At 35.1% G+C, this 17551-nt stretch overlaps 1 protein-coding gene across 2 annotated transcripts in view; it reads right to left on the reverse strand.

Annotated features, from left to right (window-relative positions):
• The window catches only part of TTC6 (tetratricopeptide repeat domain 6), a 307310-nt gene that overhangs the window by 53427 nt on the left and 236332 nt on the right, over positions 1-17551 (reverse strand). The gene's annotated exons all lie outside the window — the stretch shown is intronic.

The raw sequence follows: 17551 nt of genomic DNA on the forward strand, positions 1-17551 counted from the left end.
AAGTAAGAGATACTTAACACTAAGTAAGAGATATAATACTGTGTATTGGTTCCAAGGCAGAAGAGTGGTAAGGACTAGGCAATGGGGGGGTTAAGTGACTTGCCCAGGGTCACACAGCTGGGAAGTGTCTGAGGTCATATTTGAACCTAGGACCTCTCATCTCTAGGCCTGGCTCTCAAACCACTGAGCTACTCAGCTGCCCCTAGTTGCTGGCTTTTAATAAGGAATTTATAGTCTAGTTAGTATGCCCCCAAAGACCACTTTAGCTTTTATTAAATGCCCCTTCCCTCCACCACAGCAGCAATATAGATATCCCTTTGACCTCAGAAGATAAGACCACCAAAGAATTGTTTACAAGACAGAAAATAGGGCAGAATTTACAAGATCTTTTAAGTATTCACTGATAGCAAGAGGCCAAGTACACTCTCCCCACACACTTGGAACTGAGATGATGATGCAGAGAGTTTACAGTGTCGAAGAGGCATGGAGAAAGAGAGGATTTCCAGGACAAGCCAGGCATTCAGACCAAGGTGAAGGATCTGAATCTGTCAATCAAGGGGAAGATTCCAAACAGAATGTTCCCAGAAGAGGCAGTTGGAGCTGGCCAGGGGAGAGGAACTGATTCTCTTTCTCTGGGGTTACTGACCAAGGGACAAAAGAGACTGGCTTTTTTCTGATCAAAGTCAAGAGACACCTTTGGGAGGGCTTCTGGAATTAATCTGAGAAGAAATTTACTTTTGTTGGTGGCTTTGTGTAATTGAAAGAAGAAAGAAGATTTAACCATTGTCTTTCATCTCTCTGGCTGTCTCTGTGTCACAGATGTGACAAGACTGACATTTCCCCAAACCCTTATAACCCTTCCTTGTAGATTAGGGACAACCTCATCCCTCTCATCTCAATTTCCATCCTGTCCTATCTTTCCCAATAAACCCCTTTACCTGAGAATAGAAGAGTAAAGAATATTTCTCTGAAATCTCATAGTTCCCCTGAGTTACTTAGAAGGTGGCTAAGACTGGGGGAGGGGAAAGGGAAGCAAAAGGGCTGGGTGGAACCTGGGAGGTGAAGGGAGGAACATGATAGGAAACATCTTGACTTATTAGCCATAAGTGATCAATAGGCAAACCCCAGAGCACCCCTCTAGCAGTATCTATCTCTCTAGCAGCATCTCTATCTCTCTTCTATCTCCATTATAACTAGACAGCCTCAGGTGTCCCCTAGCAGCTCCCTAGTCAAGCCAGAGTATATTCCAGTTATTTCAACCAGAAATCGTTCCATAGATTATCTATTTTATTGCAACAGGTCACATACTAGAGTAAGCTCATATCTCCAAAGGCCACTGCCACCTGCCTTGGGCAGTGCTAGGCAAATTGAAAGACTGTGATTATTGTCTGTAAAGTAGGGAAGGGACAGGAAGTGATATGGGAAAAGGACTATAAAAAGTCTTGAACTTCCTGTCCAAGGGACTTCTCCGTTGGACTTCTCCTTTGAACTTCTTCTCCTTTGGAGTTAATCTTTGGAGACTCTGCATCCATGAGCTGGACTGAAGGAGGAGACTCTTGGATCCCCCGTTGAGTAGCTGGCCTTCCTTTCCTGGCTTCTGGAGAGATTGGTTCTGGCGAGGTCTTCCTTTCTTGGAGGAAGTTGCATTGGTGGAACCCTTGCGGAAGATACCACCAGCATCTCTGGCTGAAGATTATCGAGCCCTGCCAGGGCTGAGCCAGACACCAGAGTAGCACTTAGGGTGGAAGGCTAGACAATTCTCTAACTTCTTCTTACATTATTCCACTTTCACTCTTTCCAACTCTTTGTAAATAAAGCTACTAAAAGTCATTTTGACTTAAGCTATAATTTTTTTAAATCAACTACCACAATATTAGTTTAGAACTTTCATACTTAGCATAAAACTTAAATTTAAATTCTTACACAACCAATCCAATCTGCTTCAATCCTATCTATTTACACATCCTCTAGTCTTTTATCCAATCCAAACAAGGACTATTTCAATCCTATCTATCTAAAATGGGGCTTAGGTTGGGAACATTAAACTTGTTTTGATGGAAAGGCTCCCTGACTCCATCTTAGTGATTCATTGAGAGAAGTCCATTATCTTTCTGAATTTCATTTCTCACATCACATAAAATGAGAACTCTCTGATATGGATGGAATGCTACTATAATGCCAGTCTTTCTGAGATGCTGGTAAGTTTTATTGAGCTGCTTTTTTCATCTTTTTATTTCCATGTTATCAGATATGGCTCTTTAGGAGAATGATAGAAAAAGAGGTGATTTAAAAACAAAAGAAATAGGTTGGTAAGGCAAGAGAATTTACTAAGAAGCTCTATTAATATGAAGATATCCAGGAACCGAAGTAGGGAAGTGTGAGGGAGAACATTTGGAGGAAGATCAATGGAAGAAGAAAGAAAAGCAATTTTTGTAATTATAATGTACTGCAGACTCCTTGAACAGAAAGAGGAAATATATGACTAATTTAGTTAACACATGATAAGCCTGGCACAGTGGCATGGTATGGTATAATGAAGGACTTCAATTATCTTCATATCAGCTGGAATTCTTTTTTACAGCCAAAAGCAGAACAGTAAACAATATCTTCATCTTCCTTGATGTTTTCATCATTTAAAAGTAGGGGAAGTGACAAGAAATTAACAGGGAGATACTTACTGGAGGGATGTAAATGTTAGGACTTTGGATAAAGTTAGGGGAAGGGAGTGAATACTCAATTGTGATAAAGAAACATAATATAATTTGGAAGAGGAGATTTTAAAGGTATAAAACAAATAAATTTTGCATTTCTGGCCAAGACAATGACATGAAAGACCCAATTCCGTGTAAAATCATGTCAGGAATTATGACAATGAGGGAAAGAATTTATTATGCACTATGTGCCAGGACCATTGTGGAAGGTAGGTGCTATTATAATCTTCACTTATAGGTGAGGAAAGGTAGACAGAAATGAAATAACTTGCCAAGGGTCACATAGAGTTAAAGGTCAGATGGATTTTGAATTTAGATCTTCCTTATTCCAGGCTCAGTGCTCTATTAACTATTGTACTTAGCTGTCTTTTAGTAGGTTTCATTTAATTCTTTATATTTGCATTTCCAGTGTCTAGAACATAACCAGAGTTTAACAAATCCATGTTGATTGAGTGACTGAAAAAGAGTCAAGCAAAGCAAAGAAATTATAAACAAAGTAGAGAAACCAATGAGCTCCTTTATCCCATCCAGACTATACCAGGAAATAAGATTCATAGCTGATGGACTGCCCAGTTGGTAAGCATGCAAGAAAAATGGGGCTGAAGCCAGTGAGATCTCCTGCTGAGGGAGTTTGCCAAGAAATGGAGCAATGTCTTCAATCTCCTAGGAAGGAGATGTGCCAGGGCACTAGGGCCAAAGCCTAAGAATAAGATTTCCTGGTCAAGGACTAGGTTAAAATAAAAGACCCTAAGACAGTGCAATTTCCTAGCTAGAGATTGCATTTAATACTAAACTTTGCAATAAGGGATCGTGACAGAGAATAGGACCTGGCAACTTGTCTTTTAGCAACTACAAATAGGAGCTGCAACAACATACTCTAATAGTGCAACAAAGCATCCACACTGCAACAGGGGGCACAACGTCAGTCCAGTTTAACCTCATCTTTCTCTAAAACTGCTGTGGGAAAGAATACCTGAGTATAACCATCTTATTCCAGATTGAAGGAAGGGATAGAGTTGACCTGGCACAAGGTCCCAATGCAAGGAACCTAACTGAGGACATAAGTAAATGAAAGAATACTTTTTATACAATAAAGACAAATTTGAGTTTGAGAGACTTTTCAAGGTAAAATTCAAGAATAAGAAAATAGTTCAGCAATAATTATAAGTAAAACTCCAGAAAAAAGGATATGTTATTCATAAGGACTCTAGTAGTGAATGTAAGAAATGAGAGAAATGCTGAAATAAGAGATAATGAATTACACTACTTGGAAGAGAATAAATAGCTTAGAATAGAAAGTTAAAAAGAACTATTCAAATAGCAGAATCCTGAAGAACAGAATGTGGTAACCAGAACTTGAAATTTTAGGGATGTAATAATACATATTTGAAATAAATCAAAACACTGTAAAACTAAAACATGATGAATCAAATAAAAATCTAATGTCTTGGTAAACAAGATGAGGAGAAATAATTTAAGAATCATTTTACAGAAGGTAAACTTGGTCATTACAGAAATTCTAGAATAGGTGGAACTCATTCCATAAGTGTTAGATACTAAAGCTAACTAGAAGACACTTCCTTATCCCCAGATCAGAAATTAACCCAATTTTTCTTTGTTCTTTGCAAATAGGCTCTAGACTGCAGGGATGTTGAGAAATTTCCCTCTTTTACTAATCCCTTTGACCTTTCCTTCCCCCTGTTCTAGACCCCCTTTCAAAGAGTGACTTTACTATTGTAAAATTGTTTTTTGTCCCTGCAACAAAAGATAGTGAAATTTTTCATCAGGTATTCATGAAATATATAGGGAATCCAACTGGAAATCTGGATAAAATCTCCTGGGGTCCTTTTTTAATGTGGACACACTGAAAGTTCTCACGAGGTGGTCTTGGAGATAGAAATTTCCCAATGGATTCTTGACACTTCAAAGGCAATCTAAACAAATCCAAATTGACCCCAAAATAGCACAAATAGTTTTAGTTAGAAAATAATGAAATGGATAGTTAAGCTCCAAACAAATTAGAGCTGCTTCCAAGAAAAGAGTTTAAAGCATTTAGGACCAATTCCCCTAGATTTCTAGACCAACTCGCAAATGTAATGATCTCATAATAAGGGAAAAAGCCTACAATTGTTCAAAAGAAAAAAGAAAGATATGGACATTTATTAGCTAGGTACCAGTGTGTTGGGGATGCAAAATACATGCTTCTCATATTGGCTTTAATACTCATGAAGGGTACAGTAATAGAACTGCTATAAGTAACACACACATTCAAATCAACAAGAATGTCACAAAATAATTTATCAGAAAGTAAATACAATAGAAACAGTCAATAGTCAATTGCAATCTAAAAGTGAGGAAAATTGCTAATTTTCCTCTGGTGGATCCTGAAATTAGAGAACCCAATAATTAACTTCCCAGGTGAAGAATCACTCCAGGGATCCCTACAAATGTGAAGGGACCAATATTTATCCTGAAAATACTTCACATGTAGCATTTGTAAGTGGGGAGGAAAGGGAAGGATGGTATTATCTCAGTTTCTACTTTTAATTAATGTCAAGTCTCCAGAGTTAGGCCTCTACATTTCCCTCAGGAGGCTAGGTATATTTCTGAGGAGCTGAAAATAACTTTCTAATTCTGTCAACTTGAATACTCATTCTGATGTTTTCTCCCCAATTTTAGTAGTTGATATAAATTAATCACAGATTTAATTAGCACTTAGAAAGTGGTAATTTACTATGTGGCCTAGTTGGTGCCATTGATACAAATATTCCTCCCAAATTCTGCAATATACTCTCTCTTACTAGACTGCATATAGAATATAATTTTCAATTCTGGGAACTTTCTTTGAAGAAAAGCTAAATGATGAGACTGGTGAGAAAATAAAAAAGCCAAGTCAAAAGAGAATCAGTTGAAGGCAATCTAAAAGGGGAAGACAACACCCAAAAGGAGGCTAAAAGATAGTGATGGAGAGAATGGGGGTTGGGGTGGAGGAGGAAAGGTAGTTGGGCATTGTAAAGAAGTACAAAAGAGTACAGTTGGGTGTGAAATGAAGAAATGGTTGTCCTGGACTCCTTCTTTAAATGAGAATTTTAATGTTTATGGACATGTGCGGTCATGAGACTTATTTTTTTAAATTAATTTATTTAGTCAATTTAGAACATTATTCCTTAGTTACAAGGATCACATTATTTCCCTCCCTCCTCTCCCCCCACACTTCCTATAGCTGACGTGCAATTTCATTGGGCGTCATGTGTCCTTGATCATAACCTATTTCTATTAGGATGTCCATTTAGAGTATACATCCCAAGCCATGTCCCCTCGACCCATGTATTCAAAGCAGTTGTTTTTCTTCTGTATTTCTATTCCCACAATTTTCCCTCCGAATGTGGATAATGTTTTTTCTCATAGATCCATCTGGGTTGTTCAGGATCACTGCATTGCCACTAATGGAGAAGTCCGTTACATTTGACTATACCACAATGTCTCAGTCTCTGTGTATAATGTTCTTCTGGTTATGCTCCTCTCACTCTGCATCAATTCCTGGAAGTCATTCCTGTTCACATGGAATTCCTCCACTTTATTATTCCTTTGAGCACAATAGTATTCCATCACCAACATATACCACAATTTGTTCAGCCATTCCCCAATTGAAGGGCATCCCCTCATTTTCCAATTTTTGGCCACCACAAAGAGCACAGCTATAAATATTCTTGTACAAGTCTTTTTCCTTTTTACCTCTTTGGGGTACAAACCCATCAGTGGTATGGCTAAATCAGAGGGCAGACAGTCTTTTAGCGCCCCTTGGGCATAGTCATGAGACTTTTAAATAACATAGTACAAAACAAAGCATACTTAGTTGGATTCTCTCTTGTATTGTGTTTCCTGTGAGAATCGAAATATTTATCTCAATAGAAATTCTTCCTTCTTTGTAATTCCCTCTTGGATCTCTAGCTTCATGGAAATACTTAGGCAATTTTCTTTCTACACCCTCTTAAATTAAAAAAAAAGCAACAACAACAAAACAGATTTGTAAGACAACTTTCGTTGCTTTCTGTTCCTGTCCAGGAGCCTACTGTATTTTAAGATGTGGTCCAGAAATCCAAATTTCATTTTTAGATAGTACTTTCTTAATTGTTTTTTTGTGCATGTGTTTTGACTTCAATGATTAAGGAAAACACCACTCATATCTTTATTGCATTCTAATGCAATGTTCTGCCACTGCTGAAGGCTTCGTTACTTGGAGATGTCAAGGTCCTCTACTTATTGATCAGAGTAGGAGGACTGAAGATTAAAAAGGGGGAGACACCACCATTAGTGATCTCTTCCCTTTTGACTTCCCTTCAGATACAGCTTGGATGGTTTTGAAATGCTTACATTGAGGGGTCTCCTTTCCATTTATGATTTGTCATTGTGCTTATAGTACCCAAAGCATCAAGACCTAGCCCGAGTAGCAGGCCCGAGAGAAGAATAGGATTTGATTGAATCCTACTATTATTAAAAATTATTAACCTTTTTCTGGCTTAGGGAAAAAAGAGAGGTTTTAAGGAATTTTTTTAGTGAGCAAATAGAACAAGAAAAGCTTGTTTGGTATATTGGAGATGTTAAGATAGTGGAATTGTACTTCTCTGAGTAGAAAAGTAGAACTTCTCTGAGCCTTCTGAGGAAAGAGGTGTTCAGGAATGACTGTCTGGTGATTAAAACACCATTAAAGAGAAGGAAATAAGAAGTACTAGTTTAAGGGTAACATTTGTGTGCAGGGAGAGAGATATGTTTGTAAAATCTAATGCTACTGGTTGTTGTATACAAAATGATTATAACAGGAGGTGGGAAAGGAGATTGGCAAAGGTACTCAGAAAATAGCTTATGTAACTGTCCAAAGGTAATATTTTTGATTAATGAGGGATGGCTATTTTGGATAAATGAAAATAGTTGAAAACAAATTCGTTTTCTTTCTGATTGGTCCATTAGGCAGTTTCCTAATCTTATCCTGCCTAATTCCTTGCCTCATGACGATTGTCAGGAGAACTACTGAAGATCTGTAGTTGGCTGTTATAAGGAGATATTCCAGTAATATTGTGAGAACAACATCTTAAAGGAAAAGGGGGGTTGTGGGGAGAGAAAAGAATTAATTTGTTCTTCTCAGGGTGGGATTCCATTCCCCATTAGAGAAGGAAAACCTGCTTAGGATTTAAAAACAACTTCTTAAGGACATTCTGTTAGAGCCACAGGCCCACTGAGTTGAGAGAATGCTTATCTCAAGAAAGAAAAAAAGAAAAAAAAGAAAGCTATCCTGCCTCCTTATCTCCTCTGACTTTAGTAGCCAAAGCTTTTGCTATGTAACTTGTTTTCTGATTGGATAGACTTTTGCACCTAGATTTTAAGTTTGGCCCCAGATCATGGGGTATTGTACAAAGAGGGGAGGAAGCCTTGTGACAGGAATCTATAAAATGCTTGTATCTGCACCCTTGTACTGGGCATTGCTATTAGGGCATGTCCCCTTACTCATGAGTAAGAATAAAGTCTGCATTTTCTACTATCCACTCTCTGACTCCAGGTTTGTAATTATAATTTGGATGGGTTCTATTTCATCTCGCACACCTCACCACGTAAGCCTCAGTCTGGATTTTGGGCTTTCTCTTTTATTCTTCCTTAATCTTAGGTGAATGAGTATTTATGGATATTTCCAAAGATGAATGTGTCCAGGAATAGAGGTCATTTTGTGAGACAGAAGAATTAGGGCCAGCATGTGAAGCTTATTTTCAATGAGATGTTGATGTCTATCCAGATGTTTATCCACTATGCCACTGAGATGCCCTGAGTACCCCCTCATTTTGAAGGATCCCAAGATATCAACCTTAAAGTAGTTTTCCATGGGGTTTCCAGAGTTGAGGCTCAAAAACTTAAGAGAAGAGTTGATTCCTCACTCCTCATTTAAAGCTAGACTTCCCTAGGGATCCACAGAAGAGGAGTCCCTTATATGTCTCAGTTCTGGACCCAGTAGTCATTTCTTAATATTAGTGCTGAGAGACATTACTCCATTCTTTTTACCTTCTTTTCTGAGAGGGAGACCAGCTTGCATTTTGTGCAAAAATAGTAGGTATCTAGCCAAAGTAAACAAACATTAAACAACCAATTAAATTTCTTACTATTTTCTACTCTTAATAATTATTTATGTCCTTTCTCTACCTCTTTGCACATGTAATTTTTCTGTTGCCTTGTTTTATTCCTTTACAAGTCTATTCTCTTCCTAGGTTATTTTCATTTATTCTGTTTATAGTCTATTCCCTTTAATATTCCTTTAACAACTGGTTAGTCATACCCAACATCTTCTTTTTTCTTACTAGATTCTTAACTTGTTTTATTAATTTGTTTTATTTCCCTTGCCTTATCAAATTCTCAAAGTCTTTACTTCATCGTTGAATTCTTTCCCTCAATTCTTTTCCTCCAGGTTGTCTTCTCCTCCACCAGTAAATCTCTCAGTTTTTCTTCAAAAATTTTTCCTGATTTAAGGAAGAACTTTTTAATAGTTGAAACTACCCAGTGATGGGGAGACAGTGTTCAAGAGGTAGCTAGGCAACTACTTGTTGAGGCTGTATTAGGGATTCATTTTTTCTGAGATGATTTCCATTTGAAGTGTTCTATCTTTAATTTTTTTTAATACAGGGTGATACGACTTACATAAGTGCAAGAGGGCAGAAAACTTAAGGAAGCCTATAGCTAATGTTCTTTAGTACAGATACTGTTTTAATGTTTATAATTTGCTACAATATATGACTAAGTAATAGTGTTGCATGCACTCATACTTTAAAAAGATACATGATTTTAAACACTATTTTAAAATTCAAAAAATAGAACTTCTAGAGCAGAAACTGGCCTGAACTCTCACAAATTCCTCTTCTTACAAATTTGGGGAAATGCCTGCAAATCAATTTTGGAGAGGTAAAGCAGTTTTCCAGGCTTGGAGTGTGAGCAGGGAAGGTCTCTTTTACTGGGGGGAAGGGGGGAGCAGTGTGAGTGTGTTTGTGTGTGTGTGTGTGTGTGTGTGTGTGATGGGAGAATGGTCTGGATGCATTCAATGACTAAGCAAGCCAACAGCAAGACTCTGAGTTACAGTACAAGAATCTTGGAATAGTTCCCTCTCCCATCCAGAAACAGAGTACAACTTTAATGCAAAGGGAAAAATTATGAAATAGACTGGGAAATGAACAAAAAAAAGATGAACAAAAAAGAACATAATTATCTAAAGTTACTGTGGTGAAGGGAGAATTAAGACATAAATTTAGAAGAGGATGACAATGTCAAAATGACTATGTAAAGTTTCAATAAAAATATAAGTTGAAGTCAGGCTCAAGAAGAAGAGCTCAAAAAATACTTTAAAAATTAAATAAGAGAGAAGAAAAATTGGAAAAAAATGAGAGTAATGTAAGAGAATCATAAAAAAGGATCAACAGCTTGGTAAAAGAAGCACAAAAAATAGAAAAAGATATACAAAAATTTACTGAAGAAAATAGAAATAATATCTTAAAAAGCAGAACTGGCCAAATGGAAAAGGAGGTATTAAAGTTCACTGAATAATTCCTTAAAATTAGAATTGGTAGTACAAAAATATTCATAATTGCATTTGGTGGTGGCAAAAATTTGGAAAATGAGGGGGTGGCCTTCAATTGGAGAATGGATGAACAAATGGTGATAGAATGAATTGGAAATATGAATGAAGTGGAGTGAAATGAGTAGAACCAAGAGAACTGAAACATTGTGGAACAATCAAAAGTAATTGAATTTGCTACTAGTAGCCATGCAATGATCAGGACTTTCCCAAGGGACATATAAGAAAGAATGCGATCCACACCCAGGAAAAGAATGGTGGGAGTAGAAATGCAGAAAAAAAATATGATTTTTCACTTCTTTGTATGGATATGTGATTGGGGGTTTTGGTTTTAAAAGATTTTTCTGTTACAAAAATGAATAATATGGAAATAGGTATCAAGTGATAATACATGTGTAACCTAGTGGAATTGCTTTTCAGCTCCAGGAGGTAGGAAGGGAAGAGGGGAGAAAGAGAAAATAAATCATGTAACCATGGAAAAAACATTTAAAAATGGAATTAAAAAACTAATGCAAACTTAAGTTGAATTAACAAAAGTATAGTATTCAGATCTATGTGCCTTATGCAGCAGTTAATCAGTGTGCAGGACTGAATTGCAAGGTGATAGAAGTGGACTTACAGGAGAGGTGTACAAGGCTAGATATGTTCATCAAAAGATACACAGAATCAGGTGGAAATCAATAATTCCACTGCACATTTCTACCATTTATGAAGTAGTCACTGACCCAGCAATCCAAAGCTTCAGTCTCCTGTAATCTGAGCTACTGGTCCAATGCTGAAACTAGACCCCTGCAGGAAAGAGGGTACCTAATGGAAAAATACTGTCAGTGCTCTCATAATATCTCCCATTTTGTACAAGCTATCTTGGGAGAAAGCAAAGGCCAGAAGAAAATTGTGAAGGGAAGGATGTAAAAAGTTGAAAATAAATTTTAAGTGCCTTGAGGATATGGGTTATTAACCTTCTGAATCTCTCCAAATAGATCAGGAAAGGAATGGTCCTACTGTACAAAGAGGTGGTTATACCACACTATTTTCTTCAATTCTGAGTATCACATTTCAAGAAAGAATGTCTAGAGGAGAATAAGTAGGATGGAAAGGAAATAATATCCTCATTTTACAGATGAAGAAACTGAAGACCACAGATATGCAGGATTTACCCTGGGTTATATAGTCATTAAATAATAGAGATGGGCCTGGAATCAGATTATTTTATTATAAGTATAATATTCCTTGACTTTACAATGCTGACTCCCTATGGAATTGGCTATGGAACTGGGGCATTTGCTTGGGGAAGAAAATATTGAGGGGAACATTCCAGAGCAAGTGTTCTTAACTTTTCAACTGTGAACTTGATTAAAAAAATTTTTAAATAAATGTCTTTTTAAATGATTAAAAAAAGAAAACTAGAATTGGAAAAGTGGAAATTAATGACTATGAAACATCAAGAAATGATCAAACAAAATCAAAAGATAAAAAAAGGAAGAAAATGTGAAATATCTCATTGGAAAAACAACTCACCTGGAAAATAGATATAGGGAGATAATTTACTAATTACTGAACTCCTTGAAAGCAAAGATCAGAAAAAGAACCTGGACATTATAGTTCAAGAAATTATCAAGGAAAACTGTACTGATTTCCTAGAACAAGAGAGTAAAACAGAAATTGAAAGCACTCCTTCAAGAGAAAGAAATGGATATTTAATGAAACTAAGGGCTTCCAAGCACTTCTAATGAAAAGAGCAGAGCTGAACAGAAAATCTGATCTTTAAACACAAGACTTAAGAATAAAAAGGTAAACAAGAAAGTGAAACCACAAGGAATTCAATAAGTTTGAAATGTTTATATTTCTATATGAGAAAATGATGTTTGTAATCTAAGAACTTTATTACTATTTGGGCAATTATAAGGAACATACATATACAGACAGAGGTTGCATTTTGAGTTGACTATGACAGAATGAGATCTAGGAAAAAAATTAAGGGGTAATAAGCTGGGATTGCACTGGGAGAAAACAGATGGGAGGGATAGAATGGGGTAAATTAACTCATATGAAAGAGAACAGAGAAAGATGGTGTGTGCTGAGCAACACTTAAACCTCTACTCATGTTAGAATTGGCTCAAAGAGGAAATAATATACACATTTAGTTGGATAGAGAAATCTATCTTATCCTATAGGGAAGTAGGAAGTGACAAGAAGGGGGAGGCTGATAGAAGGGAGGGTGGATTGGGGGAGTTATGAGGAGAGACAGGGTGAAAGGGAGGAGAGAAAGAAAGATCAATGGGATGGTGGGAAATACACGATTATCATAACTATAAATGTGAAGGGGATAAATTCACTCACAAAATGGAAGTGGATAGCAGAATGGATTAAAAACTAGAATTCTACAATATGTTGTTTAGAAGAAACATATTTGAAGAACAGAGAAACAGAGTAAAGTTAAAGGGCTGAAGCAGAATATATTAGGCTTCAGCCAAAGTAAAAAAAGCAGAGGTAGCAATCATGACCTCACACAAAGAAAAAAGAAAAATAGATCTAATTAAAAGAGATAAAGAAGAAAAACATATCTTGCTAAAAATTACCATAGATTTTGTATCAATAGTAGGTATATATGCACCAAATGGTATAGTATCCAACTCTTTAAAGAAGAAATTAAATGAGTTACAGGAAGAAATAGTAAAACTATACTAGTGGGGGTACTTTAATTTTCTCCTTTCAGAACTAAGTAAATCTAACTAAAAAATCAAAAAAGAAGTTAAGGAGGTGAATAGAATTTTAGAAAAGTTAGATAAGATAGGCTTCTGGAGAAAACTGAAAGGGAAGAAAAAGGGTTATACATTTCCCTTAGCAGTACATGGCACATGCACAAAAAATGTTTTAGGATATTAAAAACCACACAACCAAATGAAGAATATTAGAAATACTAAATGCATCATTTTAGACCATAATTTAATAAAATTATATTCAATAAAGATCTATATAAAGAGATTAAAATTAATAGAAGCTAAATAATTTAATTCTAAAGAATAAGTGAGTCAAAGAACAAATCATAGAAATAGTAAATAATTTTATTAAAGAGAAAGATAATAATGAGACAACAATACTAATACTTCTGGAATATAACCTAAGCAAGACTTAGAGGAAAATTTGTATCTCTAAATACTTAAATAAATAAACCAGAGAAAGAGCAAATAAATACATTGGGCGGGTAACTAAAAAAACCTAGAAAAACAACAAATAAAAATCTTATAATTTAACAAGTCAGAAATCCTAAAAATTAAAGGAGAGATTAATAAAATGAAAGTAAGAAAATTACTGAGCTAATAAGTAAAACTAGAAACTATTTTTTGGAACATCTCCAATAAAATATTTGATTTGGCTAATATTTGGTTATTTTGATTAAGAAAAAGAAAAAAGGAAGAATCAGAAATAAAAAGTGATTTCATCCACTAATGAAAAGGGAATTAAAGCAATTTTCAGGAGCTATTTAATCCATTATGTGCCAATCAATCTGACAATCTAAAAGGAATGGATGAATACTAATAAAAATATAAATTGTCCAGATTAACAGAAGAGGAAATCTAATACTTAACCCCATTTCAGAAAAATAAATTGAACAAGCCATCAATGAACTCTCTAAGAAAAATTCCCTAGGGCCAGATGGGTTCCTACAGAAATTCTATGAAATATTTAAAGAACAGTAATTAAACCCAGTACTATATAAACTATTTGGAAAAATAAGCAAAGGAGTAATCCTATCAAATTTCTTTTGCAGTACAGATATGGTGCTGATCCCTAAACTAGGACAAGCAAAAGCAGAATAAGAAAACTGTAGACTGATTTCCCTAATAAACATTGATACAAAACTTTAAAATAAAATTCTGGCAAGGAAATAACATAAATATCACAAAGATTATACACTATGACCTGGTGGGATTTATACCAGGAATGTGGGGCTGGTTCAATGTTAGGAAAACTATTAATATAATTGACCTTATATAGAGAACTTAGTCAAATGTATATAAATACAAGTCATGCCCCAATCAGTAAATGGTTAAAGAATATGAACAGGCAGTTTTCAGGAAGAAAAAATCAAAGTTATATACAGGTATTTGAAAAAAAATGCTTGAAATCATTATTGATTAGAGAAATACAAATTAAAACTGATAAAATATCTAATATGACAAAAAGGTAAATAATAAATATTTCAGGTGATGTAGGAAAATTGAGTCACTAATGCATTATTGATGGAGTTGTAAACCCATCCAATGATTCTGGAGGGCAATTTGGAACTATGCCAAATGGCCTATATAAAATTTGCGTACCCTTTGATTAAGAAAAAGGAAAGGGACCTATTTGTAAAGAAATATTTATAGTGGCTTTTTCTGGGATGGGAATGAATTGGAAACTGAGGAGATTCTCAGTTTCATCAACATTTCCATAGTATACAAAATTGACAAGCAGGAGGATGTCAGAAAAACCTGCAAAGAATTATGTGAACTGATGCAGAGTGAAGTGAGTAGAACCAGGAGAACATTGTACACAATAACAGCAAAGTTGTATGATGAACCATGAATAATTTAACTATTCTTAGAATTATAATGATCCAAGACAATTCCAAAGGACTTGTGATGAAAAAATGGCATCATCTGCCTCCTAAGAAAGAATTGGTGGAGTATGAATGTAGGTTCAAGCATACTATCTTTTACTTTCTTCATTTTTTTTTGTTTTCTTCCACAACATTACTAATATGGAAAGATGTTTTACATGATTGTACATGTATAATCTATATTAGATTGCTTACCATCTTAGGGAGGCTTAAAAGGAGGGAAGGAGAAAATTTGGAGCTCAAATTAAAAGAATGTTAAAATTGTTTTTTACATGTAATTGAGGAAAAATAAAATATAGTAAAAATAAAATGACAACCTTTTTGAAATGCAAATAACAAATAAAGTAAAGAAAAAATTTGTTACTTAAATGGTAATTGTAAAGATGAAAGTGCAAACTTTCATGAAGTTCTGATTTATCTATCAGCTATTAATATTATCTAGGGTATATTTTGTGCCTTAGTAAATCTGTGATAACATCAATATTTTCCTTTCACTGTCACATATCAAAACTATTAAATGTTTGTCTGTTCTCCAACACATTAGGGGGCTTCTGGGTTTTTAAATGATATGCCAGATTTCAAGTACAATATTAGCAACAGATTGGATCTGCTTTTTGATAACCATAGAGAGGCTTATACATATAGATGAGCTGCATGATAATGAATTCTTTTGCCCATAGTAATCCAGTAAAATACATTGTATATAAAAATAAATATCAATTGACACAAATTGACAGAATTTCTAGAGATCTCAGATATTCTTCAAATGATCAATAATACAAGTATATTTTATAAATAATTTTAATTTACTGTAAAAATGGACTTGAACTCTGGACTTCAATCCCCACAATTCCTTGCTCCACTTCCCCAAAATGCTTTGTAATCTCATGGAAATTCTGAGGTGGGGAGAGATCGAGAAGGGATTTAACCTGATTGCAAAGGCTTTTGTCTCTTTTTTGGACTTCCGTTTTGGAGCAGAGGCATCTCTTCCATGATGTGAGGTTATCTTGTCTAGGCCTCTGGCCTAGGCATGTGTTTCTTATCCTGTATTTTCTTTAATCCTTAATCTCTAATAAACCTCTAAAAAATATAATACTACTTGCAGAGAGAAACTAATTTCTACCTGCCTCAGTCTCCCCTAAATTTTAATCTTTATATTACCAAATAGAATTTCTGAACTTGCCCCATGATTGGCAGGACCAAATGTGATAAATCCAGTATTTGTGACAAAATATATCTTAAGATACATTCCTCTTCATTTTATATGCCAAAAAAGATATTAATTTCTTCTTATGTCATAAAAACTAAAACACAATAATTCCTTGATGGTGACTAGGATGAATAATTTTAGAAAATCATATTTTGCAGAAAACAATGTTACATTGCTGTGTCTGATGTATTTATTCACTTTTACCCAACACTAAACACTAATAAAATATAATGCCTCAATCGCTCAGTGATTAAAACTAACAAGGAACAGAAAGAGGAAATGATTAGGAACCTCATATTTTATCAATTTGTTAAAATTTACCTACATTATTTTATATAACTTTAGGACGTTTTCTAGAATTCTTTCAAGTTTTTGTGGAATATGAGGAATGTAAGTTTATTTATTTATTTATTTTTGCATTTAAACAATGTGATACTGTTTAATTCTATACAGACAAAAAAAAATTTTCTTCCGTTATACCATGCATTCATTATTTCCTTGAGATATTTATTCTTTTTTTTTTGAAAAATTTATTTAATTAATTTAGAATATCTTTCCATGGTTACAAGATTCATGTTCTTTCCCCTAAACCCCCTCCTGTAGCCGACGCACAATTTCTCTGGGTTTTACATGTGCCTGATTAAGACCCACCTCTATGCCATTAATATTTGCACTAGTGTGATCATTTAGAGTCTATATCCCCAATCATATCCTCATCCACTCTTGTGATAGAGCAATTGTTTTTCTTCTGTGTTTCTATTCCTCTTTCTCTAAATGTGGATAGCATTCTTTCTCATAAGTCCCTCTGAATTGTCCTGGATCATTTCATTGCTGCTGGTAGAGAAGTACATTACATTCGATTGTACCACAGTGTATCATTTTCTGTGTACATTGTTCTCTTGGTTCTGCTCCTTTCACTCTGCACCAATTTCTGGAGGTTGTTCCAGTTCACATGCAATTTCTCCAATTCATTATTCCTTTCAGCACAATAGTATTCCATCACCAATAGATACTATAATTTGCTTAGTTATTCCCCAATTGAAGGGCATCCCCTCATTTTCTAATTTTTTTTTTTTTGCCACCACAAAGAAGGCAGCTATGAATATTTTTGTACAGGTCTTTTTCCTTATGATCTCTTTAGGGTACAAACCAGGCAGTGCTATGGCTAGATCAAAGGGCAGACAGTCTTTTAACACCCTTTGGGTATAGTTCCAAGTTGCCTTCCAGAATGGCTGGATCAATTCACAACTCCACCAGCAATACACTAATGCCCCAATTTTGCCACATCTCCTCCAACATTTATTACTTTCCTTTGCTGTCATATTAGGCAATCTGCTAGATGTGAGGTGGTACCTCAGAGTTGTTTTGATTTGCATCTCTCTGATTATAAGAGATTTAGAACACTTTTTCATGTGCTA

Source organism: Monodelphis domestica, chromosome 1 (genome assembly GCF_027887165.1).
Source record: "Monodelphis domestica isolate mMonDom1 chromosome 1, mMonDom1.pri, whole genome shotgun sequence".
Classification (NCBI taxonomy): Eukaryota; Metazoa; Chordata; class Mammalia; order Didelphimorphia; family Didelphidae; genus Monodelphis; species Monodelphis domestica.